This window comes from Canis lupus, chromosome 9, assembly GCF_048164855.1.
Source record: "Canis lupus baileyi chromosome 9, mCanLup2.hap1, whole genome shotgun sequence".
Taxonomy (NCBI): domain Eukaryota; kingdom Metazoa; phylum Chordata; class Mammalia; order Carnivora; family Canidae; genus Canis; species Canis lupus.
The window spans coordinates 16,787,534-16,802,660 of NC_132846.1; the positions used below are offsets into that span (position 1 = coordinate 16,787,534).

The 15,127-nt window shown below is 40.8% G+C and overlaps 1 protein-coding gene and 1 long non-coding RNA gene across 11 annotated transcripts in view; one reads left to right on the forward strand and one right to left on the reverse strand.

Moving 5' to 3' along the window:
- The window catches only part of SLC25A21 (solute carrier family 25 member 21), a 469,006-nt gene that overhangs the window by 62,575 nt on the left and 391,304 nt on the right, over nucleotides 1-15,127 (reverse strand). The window lies entirely within an intron of this gene.
- Nucleotides 2,117-4,648, forward strand: LOC140639375 (uncharacterized). The gene is made up of 3 exons (XR_012036106.1): nucleotides 2,117-2,306; nucleotides 2,873-3,018; nucleotides 3,153-4,648. It is a non-coding gene; the product is annotated as an uncharacterized lncRNA (long non-coding RNA).

Sequence of the window (15,127 nt, forward strand, 5' to 3'; positions counted from 1 at the left end):
CAGGTACTAATTACCAATAGTACATATAATTTGGTCATTGAAATAGCAAATGTGCTATGATTTTGTCAATTATCAAGTCTATAAGCTAGAATGATCCAGGTACAATATTTTATTAATCTGCATATTTGTCCCTGAGGCAGGAAAGGCACAAATATATTTTTCTCTCATTTTCCAAGAAATGCTAAGTAATGGAAAGGTTACAATACTTATTATCTCAGGCATAAAAAATAAGTACCTGAAAATTAATTTGGATTTCATATTTGGACTTTGAATTTTTTGCTCCAGTAAATTCATTCATTCATTCAACAAATAATTGAGTATCTGCTATGTGCTAGTTATGGCCCTCTGGGTTAGAGATAAATGGTGAACAAGTTGGACATATTTCCCATAATCACAGAGCCTACATCCTGTTTGGGGAACAAGACAATTAACATAATAAACAAGTAAATAAAATGATGTCATATCAATATCACCAATGATTCGGGAAATGCAAATAAAAAATGATAAGCTACCACTTTACCCCTATTAGGGCAGATTTATTTATTTATTTATTTATTTATTTATTTATTTATTATTTATTTATTTGAGAGAGAGGGAGCGTGAGCAGGGGGAGGAGCAGAGGGAGAGGGAGAAACAGATTCTGTGCTGAGCATGGAGCCTGATGTGGGGTTGGATCTCATGATGCTGACATCATGACCTGAGCCAAAACCAAGAGTTGAAAGCTTAACTGACCTCACCACCCAGACACCCTGACATGGATAAATCTTGAAGACATTATGGTGCTACATCAATTAAGCCAGAAACAAAAGGACAAATATTCCATGGTTCTACTTATGTGAGATACTGCGTCAAATTCAGAGACAGAAAGTAGAGGGGTCGTTGTCAGGGACCGTAGGATGAGGGAATGGGGAGTTAGTATTTAATGGTTGTGGAGTTTCAATTTTGCAACATGAAGAGTTCTGGAGATGGATGGTGGTGATGGTTACACAACAATGTGAATAGACTTAATGCCACTGAGCCACTGAACTATACACTTAAACATTGTTAAAGTAATGAATTTTATGTTACATCCATTTTGCCACAATAAAAAAAATTATGCCAAAGTGTGAGAAGTTATAAGGATAAGGAAAATTAAGCAGGAGGGTAACTGGTTGCTCTGAGGAATAGGAGAAGGCTAGTAATATGATAGGATCTTTAGGGGAAACCTCATTGGAAAGATACTTGCTCAGTTGAGGACTTGTATTTAGAAGAGGAAATCTATGGGAAGAAAGAAAAAATTTAGAAATGGAAAGCTTTAGGAAAAAATTACAACAAGGAAGAATCCAAGGCAGCAGTTTGTAACTAAACTTTTGCTTCTTTCTTCACATAAGGAGGATGGAGAAAACATGATTTCCAAGGTAGTCTCTTAAGATGTTCTAAAATCTAATTATAAAATTAGGTCATGCTCTTCAGACATGTTCTTCTTCCTATAGGAACTCAATGCATAGTAGTTGCTCACTGTATTGAAGACTTAATATCAAGTCATTTGGTAAGACCAACCAGAAGCAAAGTCAATATTAAATATAGAATTATAGCATCACTACTATCTTTGGACATCACTACTATCTTTGGACCCTTTAGGGTCCTTAGTCCTTTCTTCTGAAGCTTGATTTCTCTTTGTAATGTCCCTGTTATGACATCACCTGGCTCCTGATCAGACACTAGATGCCAGGACCCCACATCCTTTTTTGAGTACCCCTCTGACCTGAGTAATTTTGCTCCTGAGGCGACAGACCCTCTTGCCTCAAGCCTAGTTCTGTTTTCAGGTGACTTTCTTTCTTTCTTTCTTTCTTTCTTTCTTTCTTTCTTTCTTTCTTTCTTTCTTTCTTCTTTCTTTCTTTTCTTTCTTTCTTTCTTCTTTCTTTCTTTTTTTCAGGTGACTTTCAATTGATTCTGATCACTAGATTTGATGGCTAATTTTATGTGTCAGTCTGACTGCCACAAATTTGGTCAAATATTATGCGGGATGTTTCTGTGAGGATGTTTTTGGATGATATTAACATTTAAATCAGAATACCATGTAAAGCAGATTATCCTCCATAACGTTGGTGGGTATTATCCAATCTGTTGCAGGCCTGAATTGAATAAAAGGCTGGCCCTCCCCAAATAGAAGAGAATTCTTCTGTCTGATGGCCTTTAAACGGGAGCATCAGCTCTTCCTTCTTCCAGACTTTGGACTTGAAGTGGGACAGTAGCTCTGCAGATTTGGGATTTACCAGCCTCCATTATCTCATGAGCCAATTCTTTGTAATCTTTGTATGTTATAGGTATGTGTATATTCTATTGTATCTGTTTCTCTGGAGACCCCAGACTAATACACCAGGAAATATAGAATAAGTCCCGTTCCAGTCCTCTTAAGGAATTGCAAAATATTTGAAGATGGTCACTGAGCACCCTGATGCCTCTCTTCTCTAAGTTAACTCCTCAGCTTTTTGTATGACAGGGCCTCAGACCTCTCATTATTTGACCAAAATGGACCAAAATCCACACTCAGTACAGGCTCATCTGGACACAGTAGGGCCAGACCATTGCCTCAATGTTCTAAATGTTATACTTCCATTCATATGGCTAAAGACCAATTTAGCTTTGTTTCATTCACGCCATTCTGTTATGTATATGTATAACACACGCACACACACACACACACACACACACACACACACACACAAATATGTAACCTGCTTCTGTAAACCTACCCCTCTTCTTTAAGACTATGATAGAATGAAAGGGGATGGGTAGGAGCAAATATGTTCCAAGTACATTAAAGGGGAGGGAAATAAGATTTAATAAGAGTTGCTTAACATATGTAATCTTATTTCATCTTTATTTATAGATGTGGAAACAAAAACTCTTGGAGCCTATGTAACTTATCCATATCAACATAGTTAAGAAGTAATTGAGATGGGACTGAAGCCCAGTTGTCTCTGATCTTGAAGCCTGGGGTCTGTCTACTACACCAAACCACACAGCATATACACGGTGAGCATTTAAAATATTTCCAGAGTAATATAAAGTCAGAGAAAGACGGTGTCCAAGAGGAAAACAAGGGAGGAAACTATTAATATAAGGGAGAATCAAATTTACCTCCTTGTTCTTTTTATACCTTCCCACAGAATTCAAGAAGTCTCACAGAAAAAAATTTCACCAGCAATAACAGAATATGTGGCAAAGAAGGAATAAATACATGTTTTTCATGTGTGCTAAGAACGGAGGAAATGAGATGAAAAAAACCTAACAACAATACACACTCAATAATCATGACTGTTAACTTGAATTTAGTCTCAACCCTTGACAACCGTGGTCCAAACCATACTCCCACTTATATTAAATAATAATGAAAGGGGAGAAATCTGCTATCTGACCATATTTTAGAAAAACTGGACACCAAACAGTTTTCATCCAGCCATAGGTAAAGTTCCCTATTCATTGAAGAAACAGTGTGATACCTAAGAAAGATCTGCAGTTACCATCCACCATGAAGAACTAACCCTGTATTCAGAAAGTGGGCATTTTGCACATAGAACAATCCCATGAATCTCATGTGTGCACACACACAAGCACACTCACAAATGTGGTTTTTTTCCCCTCCATTTCTGTCAGTACCCTGTGGTGGTAGTCCTTGATCCCTATGAGACCCCCCACTCTCATGGGGCTTGGCAACTTATCTGTCCTATAGAGCCATCAGTTGATGTTTCTGGTGATGAGCTCAGAGCTGTCTCTCTCCTCCTCGAGGCTGAGTGGATTCTGTGTAGAGGCCTGGCATTTCTACTAAGACTGCAAATGAGAGCCTGGGATTCAGAGCTGAAAGTGGATTTCCTGCACAGCTGAGCCAAGTGCTTCCAACCATCCAGCCAGATGTTTGTCTATATGGTCCTGGCAGTCATAGCTTGGGATGGAGCCAGGATTTGGCCGATTTCTATACTGAAAAGCTTGATGGAATGCTGGGGTGGTGCCATCCCATAATAAAAAAGGTGGTCTCTCAGATTGGCACACCACTCCCATTTGCCTTGGGAGTCTCTCCAAAAGGAAGAGGTGCTTGAGTAAAAGTAGGTGTGTCCATCTAGTCCTTGCCAGGGCTTGAGTGGAGGAGGGGAGGGTACAGGCTGAGGGAAGGTGGATGGAGAAGAAAGATTCTGAGTGATTGGAAGCTTGTGCCAGATGGAGCTGGAAGACGGTGCTCTGTTGCTTCCCTCTGCACATGTGTGGCCACCAGGGGATTGCCTGGCTATGCACACTGCTTCACATCTGTCAGCTAAATCAAAGTTGCATAATTGAAGATGCAAAGCGAGAAACATTACGTGGTGCACAAGGCTCCCCAGAGGATTTTGGATCTGTAATCCAGTGAGGAGATTTTAATGAGACATGAGCCTAGCACTCTCATCTGTGAGAGACAATCTTCCTCCAGCTGTGTTTAAGGATGTGGAAAACTTTTTTTTTTCCAGAATATGAGGAGTCTTTCTCAACTGGTCACTGCCTTCCCATTTCTCGTGGTACCCTTTGGCCTTCCTCCCAAAGAAATGTTTCTTTGTGAAGTTTGGACTATTTTCAGCATGAAGAAGGCACAAAAGACCCTGAGATTGAGGCTTTGGAACATATGAATCAAGAAAGGTGTGCTATATAAAACCATTAACCTGGTATCATTTCTCACAAATAAATTTAAACATTTTAAAATATTTAATCATAAAAGTAACACATATTCAAAGTGAAAATTCAAACAATATATAAAGATGGAAAGTGTGAAGTAAAAGTGTAAATAGGATTCTTTGCTTGTGTTCCTAGAACAGTGCTTCTCAAATGTTCTGTGGTAAAGGAATAATTTTTCCTTATTTTCAATCCTCACAAACCAATACTTTTGTAAAGTACCATAAAAATTAATTATCAGAACAATTACAGAAAAAGGACCCAAAAGCATGCAGAATACCAATCCATTTAAAAAAAAATAAGTTCAACAGATCACTGACTTGGATGTAGTGGTAATATCAAATTGCTATAACCTTTCTATACACACTCAATTTTTGTACTTACTGTGGCCCACACTTTGATCATTCATTTTCTTCTGGAGATTTTCAAAACTTTCTATACATATCAAACATACAGATAATTTTTTAAAAAAAGGTTTTATTTATTTATTCATAAGAGACACAGAGAGAGAGAGAGAGAGGCAGAGACACTGGCAGAGGAAGAAGCAGGCTCCATGTGGGAAGCCCAATGTGGGACTCGATCCCGGATCTCCGGGATCACGCCCTGGGCTGAAGGTGGCACTAAACTGCTGAGCCACCCAGGTTGCCCTATACAGATAATTTTTTAAACATAAGAGTAATAGTACTCAATAGTATATGTATTGGTCTATAACTTGCCTTTTGACTTGATATATTTTGACATCTTTCATATTAGCCCTTAAAGATGTATATCATGTTTTTTTGTGACTTCACGGCTTTCCACAGTATGAATGTACTACATTTAAAAAAAAAACTGGTCTCAACATTTATGGGTATACAGATGATTTCTAGATCTTGCTTATAGTCGAAATTTAATGGCATGACCTCCATAAATGGACTGTTAACTCTATATGCTTTTTTAAGAAATTAAAATTTTAATTAATTAATTAATTTTTTAGAGAGAGCAAGCGTGCACATGTGTGCTTACACACAGGGGGAAGATGAGTTGGGAGGAGGGAGAGAGAGAATCTTCAGCAGGTTCCATGCCCAGTGCAAAGTCCAAGGTGGGGCTTGATCTCACAACCCTGAGATCATGACCTGAGATGAAATCAAGAGTTGGAAGTTTAACCGACTGAGCCACCCAAGTGCCCCAATTCTATATGCCTTTTGATGTCAAAGTCACCACTAGCACTTGTTAGAAGTTCTGCTTTATGAAAGCAAAAGCAAAATATTTTGCAGTCCAAAGGTTCTTTACCTTCAAACTAGCTTGTTGATCATTCTGAGAGTGGTTGGTGGTGAAATGACTGGGCTAAGCTTTTGTCACCATGCACAGCATAAGACACACTCTCCTCCAGAGGAGAGGGCTGGATTTCACTGCAAGGTGATTGGGATGAATATTTTAATGACAGGCTTTGCCTTTTTCACTTAGTAGCAGAAAGGTGAATGTGTAACAATGGATGCAGGCTGCCTTGGGGGTCCCACACACCACAGCCATTCTGTGGTGAGCTCTTATCTTGCTGACTCAGACTTTCCCAAAGGGCTTGCAGGAAGGAAGGTCAGCCTGGTGGCCAACCTCAACTCTCTGCCCTGTTCCTCTCTTATAGTACTTTTGCTAAAGAAGTAAATTTGGGGCTCTACATGATTACCTGCGTGATTTTTCACATTCCTGTTAGGGCCTCAAGTAGCCCTTTGTGGAAGCAGTTAGCTTTGTATGTGTAAACTACACTCCCAGTCAGGCAGGTCTAGTCAGGATGAACCTGAGCAATCAGCCCCAGCAGACTTGCTGCAGGCACAGGGCATGACCCAGGAGAGGGGCGGAGTGTTTCTGATGTTTATATTTCAGATGTCTCCAAAGCAGCCAATTATGTCAGGTCCCTGGGCATGTGTGGAGATACTAGAAAGGATTTTGCATGGAAGGCAAAATGCTTAAGCAGAAAGACAAGTTTTCCTTTCCACTGGGTTAGCCAGGCCAAGCGAAAAAGGAGATTTTAGATTTGTACTATGAGGTTCATGGACTTGGGTCTGGTTAGCCCAGATGGAGGAAAACCAGCAGTCACTCCCCTCTGCATTTTTAGTTGAGAAGAGAAATAATCTCAGACACCCCAAAGGCTTCTAAGGACCTGAAGTTCTCCTGCACGAGGATTAGGCATATACTGACAGGCAGTGAAGGCACCAATTCTTTGGTCTTGCTAGAACTTCAAGTGGTCCTGAGTAGAAGCATCTAGGCTAACAGCCAAGTTGGAGTTAAATGGAGAACCAATGAGCTTCATCGAAGGCTGATTCAGCTTCACTTCTGGAGTGTGCATTATCTGTGTGAAGGAGTCTCAAGAGACAACCCGGAGATGAGTGGGCATTCTGGATATTAATCTCGTGCTCGGCCTGGGCTCTGAGATGGCACCCTGAGTGGCAGGCCTGGTCTGCGTGGGGAGAGAACTCCAGGCTCAGTATGTCACCAGTGACCGGCCAGCTCCTGATGTGCAGCTCCTGCAGGATTTTTAAAAATACCCGCAAAGAGCCCTTTGAGAAGACACCTGCTCCAGCAGGCCTGCCTTACACATCCCTTCAGAAATGTTTTCTTTTTCTTCTGAATATGCTTTTCTGAGTGGGCACCCTTCCTACTGTTGGCCTCCTCTGTGCAAAAGCAAAGCTGCCACCTAACTCTGGGGGAAGTATTTTTATATGTGTATCTAGTTTTCTTCTCGGAAAACTAGGAGACCCTTTCCCTGTAAACATCTTCTCCATTTCAAAGTTCTTAGAGGGACACTTTGTTGTGCTGATATGGAAATGCTTATCCTGTCTTCGAACTCCCTGACTTTACAAACTCTCTGCAGACAGCCTTGAAACGTTTAGTGTCGCTGAGACGAGGCCTTTGTGACAAGTGAGCCCTCACAGTCCTCATGCTCTGTCCCTGCTGCGTGGCCGGAAATGAATCTCCTTTATGTCCTACAGAGGAGACAATCACACCCCCAGAAGGAAAGACCAGGATCACAGAATAATGCAGTTAATACACGCAGAAAAAGATTGTGCGCTTCCCCCTCACTGCACAGGGCTCTCATCTCCGGATGACGACTAAAGCAGCTACAAAAGTAAACTGCTAAGTCCCTGGGCAGTGTTTTTCTTCACATCATCTGAGTGAACGATTCAGTGTGCTTCTTCGAGCGCATGTGTTCTCTCTGGGTGAGTGGGGAGAGCACCCGGGTGTTCTCTGGCAGCTAGCTCATCAATGACTTGTGGACACTGTACCTCCAGGAGCAGCAAGGGCTGCCTCCTCTGTGACGGAGCATTCGCACTGTTTTGTTCTGCATCATCACAGGCCATGGAAAAGCCAACCTAAATCACATTTCACCAGGTGAGACTCAACATTTAGTGACGTTATTGCCATGCTGATTGCATTGTCTTAGGTAGGCAAGGAAAAGCTTGGTCCCTACCAACCGAGTCTTCTCAAACGTAGTGGGAGTGAAAAATGAAACACAAAACGAAGTGCCATTCTCTGCCTGTCTCAGGGAAAGAACTGTCAGCGGCACACCCAGAGTCTGTCTAATCACCCAAGAATTGTCCGTGCTAAAGGGACTGGCTGAGTCAGAGCTATCTGAGAGCAAAAAAGCTCTCTCGCACTTAATTTTTGCAAATGTGTTCACCTCCCTCACTCCTTTGCATCTCTGCTGATGACGCGGGATGCCAGCCAGTGATCATGTTGATCACACGAGAAGAGTAAAGGAGGAAGGGAAGATGAGAGATGAGGAAAGAAAGGAAAAGGAAAAGAAAAAGGCTGTCAAGTGGTTTCTGCCTCATTATTATTTTTCTTTCTTGCCCAAGTTGTTTGGCAGATTCTTAGAGACTGCAGAGCCTGTTCCTTGAAAACCAACTGGTTGTCTAGACCCGGCTAATTACGGCCACAGAGATGTTCTTCTTCCCTTTCATCTCAGGCCCTGTGGGGCTCAGCTCTGGCCTTCACCATTATCTCCTGAAAGGTTAGACGTGCCACATCACCATTCAGTTTGTGCATCCAAACAGAAGCCTTGAAGCATTTTTGCCTTGCTTAGGTTGGCATGGCCAGCCTGTGGGGGTGTGACTTTGCTACTCTCTCACTCGTTGTTTTTTTTTTTTTTTTTTTTTCCTATTGAGTGCACATCACATTAGTGTCCTGCTCTGTGCCAGATATGTCCTTCACCTTAGCCTTCTTTTCAGACAACTTCCTTGAAGGGGCAGTAACTATGCTCCTCTCTTGCAAAAGATCCAAACCAGGAAAATAGTTGCTACTCTCTTTATAGAGTTGACTCATTTTAAAGTTGAGGCAATCAAGGTACAGAGCCTGCTAAAAAGCATTTTTAAATGATTTGTAACAATTACTGAGAGTCAGTTAACCTGCATAGATTTTCATGGAGGATCATAGACCATGTTTTGTATATAAAGTAACAAACCCGACAGTCTTAACTGATTTGTCAGAGGCCACACAGCAAGTTGGAGAAGAACTCAGTTTGTGAATCACTACTCTGGTCTCCTGACATTAACATATATTTTCATAGAAACAAACATTAACATGGGATTGGTTTGGATAATAAAAAATGATACATAAAAATGCAGACGATTATGACATTTAGAAAAGTTTGATCAAACGATCAAATCAATTGCAAAGATATGTAAATTGATGTGTAATAAATTGACTTCAAAAATATAGCTAACTCTGGTTATTAGGTCTAATTATTCAGCTTGTATGGGTGGTATTTGAGGTCAGTTTTATTTTTGTTCTTTTTTGCTTCCTGCTGCCAGATTTCTGTTTATATTATTGCTTAAGAGTGGGCTACAGACAAGAGAAGAGAAAATGTAAGCTCGAATCTGCTCATTTTTATCAAGTCCAGTCTTTCAAATACAGGGAGTCCTGAGGGATTATAGGTAGATTTCAACTAGCTTATCTGCATATGTAAAAAGGTACCATGCAGCAGTAAATGTAGTGAAGACAATTTCACCAATTCTAGCTAGGCTTCTTACAAAATTGAGGTGCTTTCTCCTCTAGTGGTCATATGGAATAGATCTGTCTTGTATTCACAAGACTTTAATCTCAACAGCAAAATGATCACATCAATACCAATTCATATTGGGTGCTCATTACTTAGCAGGCATTGAGTTTTATTTAATACACATTATTTCATTTAATTCTTATGATAATCCCAAGGTAGATTTTCTTAATTCCATCTTTTTTCACACAAGGAAACTGAGCTCAATACAGGGCCAGCAGAGGGGAAAAGCAGCTCTGGGTCATAGGACTGCTTTTCACTGAGACGCTCATCTGGCCTAGCTCTCAATGAAAACTGTGTCTGGTTCTTGGGAAAGGCCCCGGTGAGATTTATTCGAAGTCACAGGGATAGCAAGAATTTGAATCCAAGTATGTAACTAGATTCATAAGGGATATTTATAAAGTTGAGACTTCCGTGAATATTGCAAAGTCATCTGCATTTGAAAATATGAACTGTAATCAATTCTGTATCATGTGATGTGGTTATCAAGTATTTAAATCTACATTTTAATCTTAGTTCAAATCCAGGTTCTGCTACTTCGTAGTTCTCTAATGTTGAGCATGGATCTTTCTAAGTGTCAGTTTCTTCATCTGTAAAAAGGGATGTGATGCTGCTCTCTCTTTGAGCTGGTGTGGAAATTGAGATAATGTCTGTAAAGAGCTTACATATGGGTCTGGTGCATAGGAAGCCCTCAGTAAATGTTAGTATTATTGCATCTCTGTAGCACAAAGTAGAAGTGAAGAATATGTCATTGAATTAATCCAACATACTTATTCAGACAATTTAGCAAAAATAGGCCCATTACCTAAATTATATAGACCCTGGTAGTTATGTGAATGCACAAGCTTATGACTTCTGTAAGAAGGTAAACATCATGTCATAATTATCATCCTTTAGTTTAAAGAGCCTGCATTAAATCATGCAAAGCGATTAGGTCTCAGAATTTCAAAAAGTTACACTGTAATTTTATAAAACAAGTGAAACATGTTAATTAAGTTATATTCAATACAGACTTCCCAACATCCAGTAAAAAAAATTGATACATTGATTCTGGGATGGGATTGAATAGTACCACAGAGGCCCGGATTTAGGTTTTTCTCTGGAAAGATGTAGAACAGAGAGACCACTCATTTGTTTATTTGCTCATTTGTTCAATCATTCTCTTTTGTTCATGTGACAAATATTTATGGAGTGTTGCTAAGCGGTACTTGGGTGGTGCTGGAGATACTGGGCTGAATCACATGCGCTCTTCCCTGTCCTTGTGGAGTTTACAGTCCACTGGGGAGAGAGAGGATATCACACTAGTAGAAAATGAATACAATGAATACAAAGGTGATGAATGCTTTCAACGAGAATTATGTGTCTCTTAGTCACTCTGCCACTAGAGATGAGACCAGGAAGAACCTTGAGCTGCTTGGGCTGGAGAAGAAATGCTTGCTGGATTGCCTCAGGTATTTGGGTGGGGTCGTTGGGCTTGAAACAGATCTTCACTGTTGGGGTGGGGTCCCTGCTTGATTTGAAGTAGTGCTCACATAAGAAACACACATTAGGGCACAATGAGAAGACCAGAAAAAGCAGTCCTATCAAAGCCATTTTCATAGACCCTGTGTAGCCTCCTGGGACAAAATGCATCCCAAGGGAAGAGCCATCTGGGCACCTTCACTTGTTTTAATAACAATGCCTCAGCCCTGGGTCAGAGTGCTGTCTGTCATTGAGATTGCTCCTTTGGCCCATAGAAACTGAGTCTAAGTTCTGGGGACTCCTGTTGAAAGCAGAATCAATGGAGAAAAAAATAATAAGTCCAAGAAGAGTGGTTTTCATATAGCATTTCCATGAGACGTTAAAGCACACGCTGCTTTTGACTGGAGAACAAGATAATGTAACAAAAGGGATTCTAAACTTACACTGTAACACATATACACCTACACACTCTGGCACAAGACCCAGCATGGCTGTGTTGTACCTGGAGCTCCAGAAGTTCAGGCATTGACCCAAATGAAGCAGTTAGCAGCAGGGGTGGCTGTGAACATAAACAGCTTTCACAGTAATGGGAGATAGTGCTCCTGAGGTGTTGTTTTGATGGCAGGCCCTCTAGCAGGGTCTCTGATAAGACCTCCCACATGGCTTCACATGTTGCAGGAGCCCTTCTGCAACAGGGTACCCAAACCTGGAGGAAGAACATGTTGGGCCACAAATTAACTAGCCCTCTTGCTCTTGAGCCCACATGAGACCCTTTGTATAGACTTCTGGAATTGGTTGAACAGGAAAGTCTGTGGCCTTTTAAATCTGAATGAGCTCTGTGACTATTTTGACCAACAGAATATGGTATAAGTGACACTGGGCCAGTTTTGGGACTCAGGGCTTAGGCAACTGAAAACTTCCTCTTCCTGTATTTAGAAATGGTTGTTCTTGGTGCCCTGGGCTGCCATATAAGAAGTCTGATGACCTGGAGGCCACCATTTAATGAGAAGCCCAGGCCTAATGAAGAGTCCCTGGAGGATGAGAGCTAAATGCCAAGGAGCCCTGAGGCACCAAATGTGTGTCAAGAGACCACATTGGAAATGGTCATCTAGCTCTGGCTGCCTTAGCTGACCATACAGAGAAGAAAGGAAGCAACAAGCCAAACTCTTCCCAAATCCCTGGCCCACAAGACGGCGAATGAAATACCATGGTTGTTTCAAGCCCCAGTGTTTTGGGGGTAGTTTGTTACACAACAGGAGATGTCTAGGACCAGAGGTCTTAAGGAAAAGCACAAGTACCAGTGATCTAACAGATGGAGTGGAAGCTAACACTATATCACTGGTTACTGTTTTGCTCTCAGTCTGCTGTGGCCTGGGAAAGCCATGATTATACTAGAAAAGTGAAAAAGTAAAAAAAAAAAAAAAAAAAAAAAAAAGGAGAGAGAGAGAGAGAGGGAGACAGACAGACAGACAGACAGAAAGGTCATATACTGCACTGTTCTGCTTTTTCTGCTGTGGTTTTGTTTTTCTGGTTCCTTCTGTGTATCCTTTTCCTCTACTACTCCCCAAACATGTGTTCAAAAGCATCTATCCTTGGACTCTCCCTTCTCTCATTTGGACATTATTTACCATCTTCAACTATTCCTCTGTACAGATGGCAATACATGATACTCCAGCTCCAAAGTCTACCTTGGGCTACAGGTTCTCACTCTCAAATGCCTGCTCAATACCTCTTGGAACCTCTCTTCGCTTAGGAACCCAGTTTCTCCACCCAACTGCTCAACTCCTGTTAATGGTTGTCAGCTTAGTGTCTTGAATTACTAACTCATTCCCTTCTAGAAAATCTTTTCTATGTGTTCCTCCCATTTCTCTGGTTCTAGTTTTGATTTTCACAATAGCCTATACTTGGTTTTCCCACCTTCCATCTTTTCCAACTATGATCCAAACCAGTGTTTTTCCTACTGTGGATTGCAACCAATTAAAATTATGAAAATCCATTATAATTAGTACTATTTTTAAAAAGCAAGAATAGAAAGTATGGGCATGTATGTATAGTAAAGGTATTATCTTATACAAATTTTGTTTCAATTAGAAATGTATGTTCTACATATGTATGTACCAAGCTACAATGAAAAATGTATTTCTTACTGTTGGCTGTGATCAAAGGAAGTTGGCAAAATAGTGGTCTGAATTGTACATTCCTGTCAGACTAGTGTCCCAAAGTTTAGTGTCATATTGTTCTGCTTAAATGTCTTTGATGGCTAACTGTTGCAACCAAAGGAAGTACCCATTCTCATTCCAGGTTCCATGACTTTCTTGACTTGTCCTAATTTCCATTCTAGTTTATCTCCCACTATTTTCGTCCACAAGTTCCAAACCAGAGTGGGTTGCTGTCTGTTCTCTGAACATTTCCTATGTTTTCTGTCCTCTAGGACTTTGCTTACACTGTTCCCTTTGCCTGCCCTCTTCTCCCAACACCACATATTGACTCCATTTCAGTGCTTAAGAGGCCCTGTGGTACGGTGGGAAGGGTCAGGCCTTAGAGTCCCACCAGCCATAAATTGATTCTAGGCTCTGTCATTTGTTTCCTCCACAAGTTATTTGTGTATCTCGACAGAATTTCTGTATCTCTAAGAAAGGACCTATTGGCATGAGGATGATCTGAGACAATGCACATAATGCATTCAGCACAATGTGTGCCACCCAGTAAGTATCTATTAGTGGGAGCCAATGTCTCCAACATGCCCATACTGTGTGATGACATTTATGTTCATAATGACGTAGCTACCACTTATACTGTTGTAAACAGTTATGACGTAGTATCAGGCATGTTGGAGATGCTCAAATGTTAGATTTTTTTTGTCTTACTCTAAGCATCCTAATTTTGTCATGTTTTATATCCAGTGATTCCTATGGTTGTTAACTTTTTAGTGGACTTCATACTCCTAAGTTAGGGATTTTAAAATGAATCTGTCTGACCTCTCTCATGGTGCATACTAATATGACTTTTATATAGGAAATAGTTTTAAAAAATGGAATGGAGTTGGAGGCAGAAATGCTGCCACACTGTATCGCAACCAGAGAAAAGTTCCACATCTGTGGGCCTTCAGTATATCAACTGAGAGAAAATCCTGCCTCTTTCTTTTGATTTTGCTCTGCATTCACAGAATGGCTGTATGTCTATCATTTATGGTCTGTGTCCATTAAGTACCTCCTCTTAGAGTGGAAAATAGATTGTGGTATGAAGATTCACCTTTGAGAGAGGCTATAAAGATCAAGTCTATAAATTCTGTGTGGTACCGTGGCAAAATCAGCATAAAAACAAAAAGGCGAGAATTTGAAACGAGTTATTTTAGGAGAGAAAGGAGGTGTCAAATCTTGAAAAGCTGGAATGAGTCAAATACACCAAAGATCAAATGTATAAATCCCAGGACTACACTTACTCACTTCTTGTAGTGAATGCTCTTTTCCTCCTAATCCATTATGCTAATACATATGCCACATTTTATGAGGCCAAGGTGAAAACTAATCAGGCTCTATTGTAACTAAGCCTGTTTAGCTGACACATGACACCCAAAAGGATTTCTAGCCCAGCAAATCAAGCCCCCTGGTATCTGCTGGGAGGTGATGAAATGAGGTAATCACAGAGGATTGTCTCGCCAGGGCACTTTGTGAGGAGGTGGCAAAACAGGCTTCAGATCAGAGGTTTTAACCTCTTTTTACTGGACATCTGGCACTGCAAATACTGCTGAGACAAGGGTGTTGTAATCCTGACACACATCTGGGCCAACTCCAGTGGCACTGTGGCACTGAGTTTTGTAGCATGGCAAAGCATGTAGTTGCCTGCAGATCCCTACTCTAAGAATCTTTAGGATTCTAATTGACATTTCTGTGGCCCTGGAATCGCCTACTGGCAATAGCCTTTGTTAATGGCTTTGTGCACATGTGATGGGCT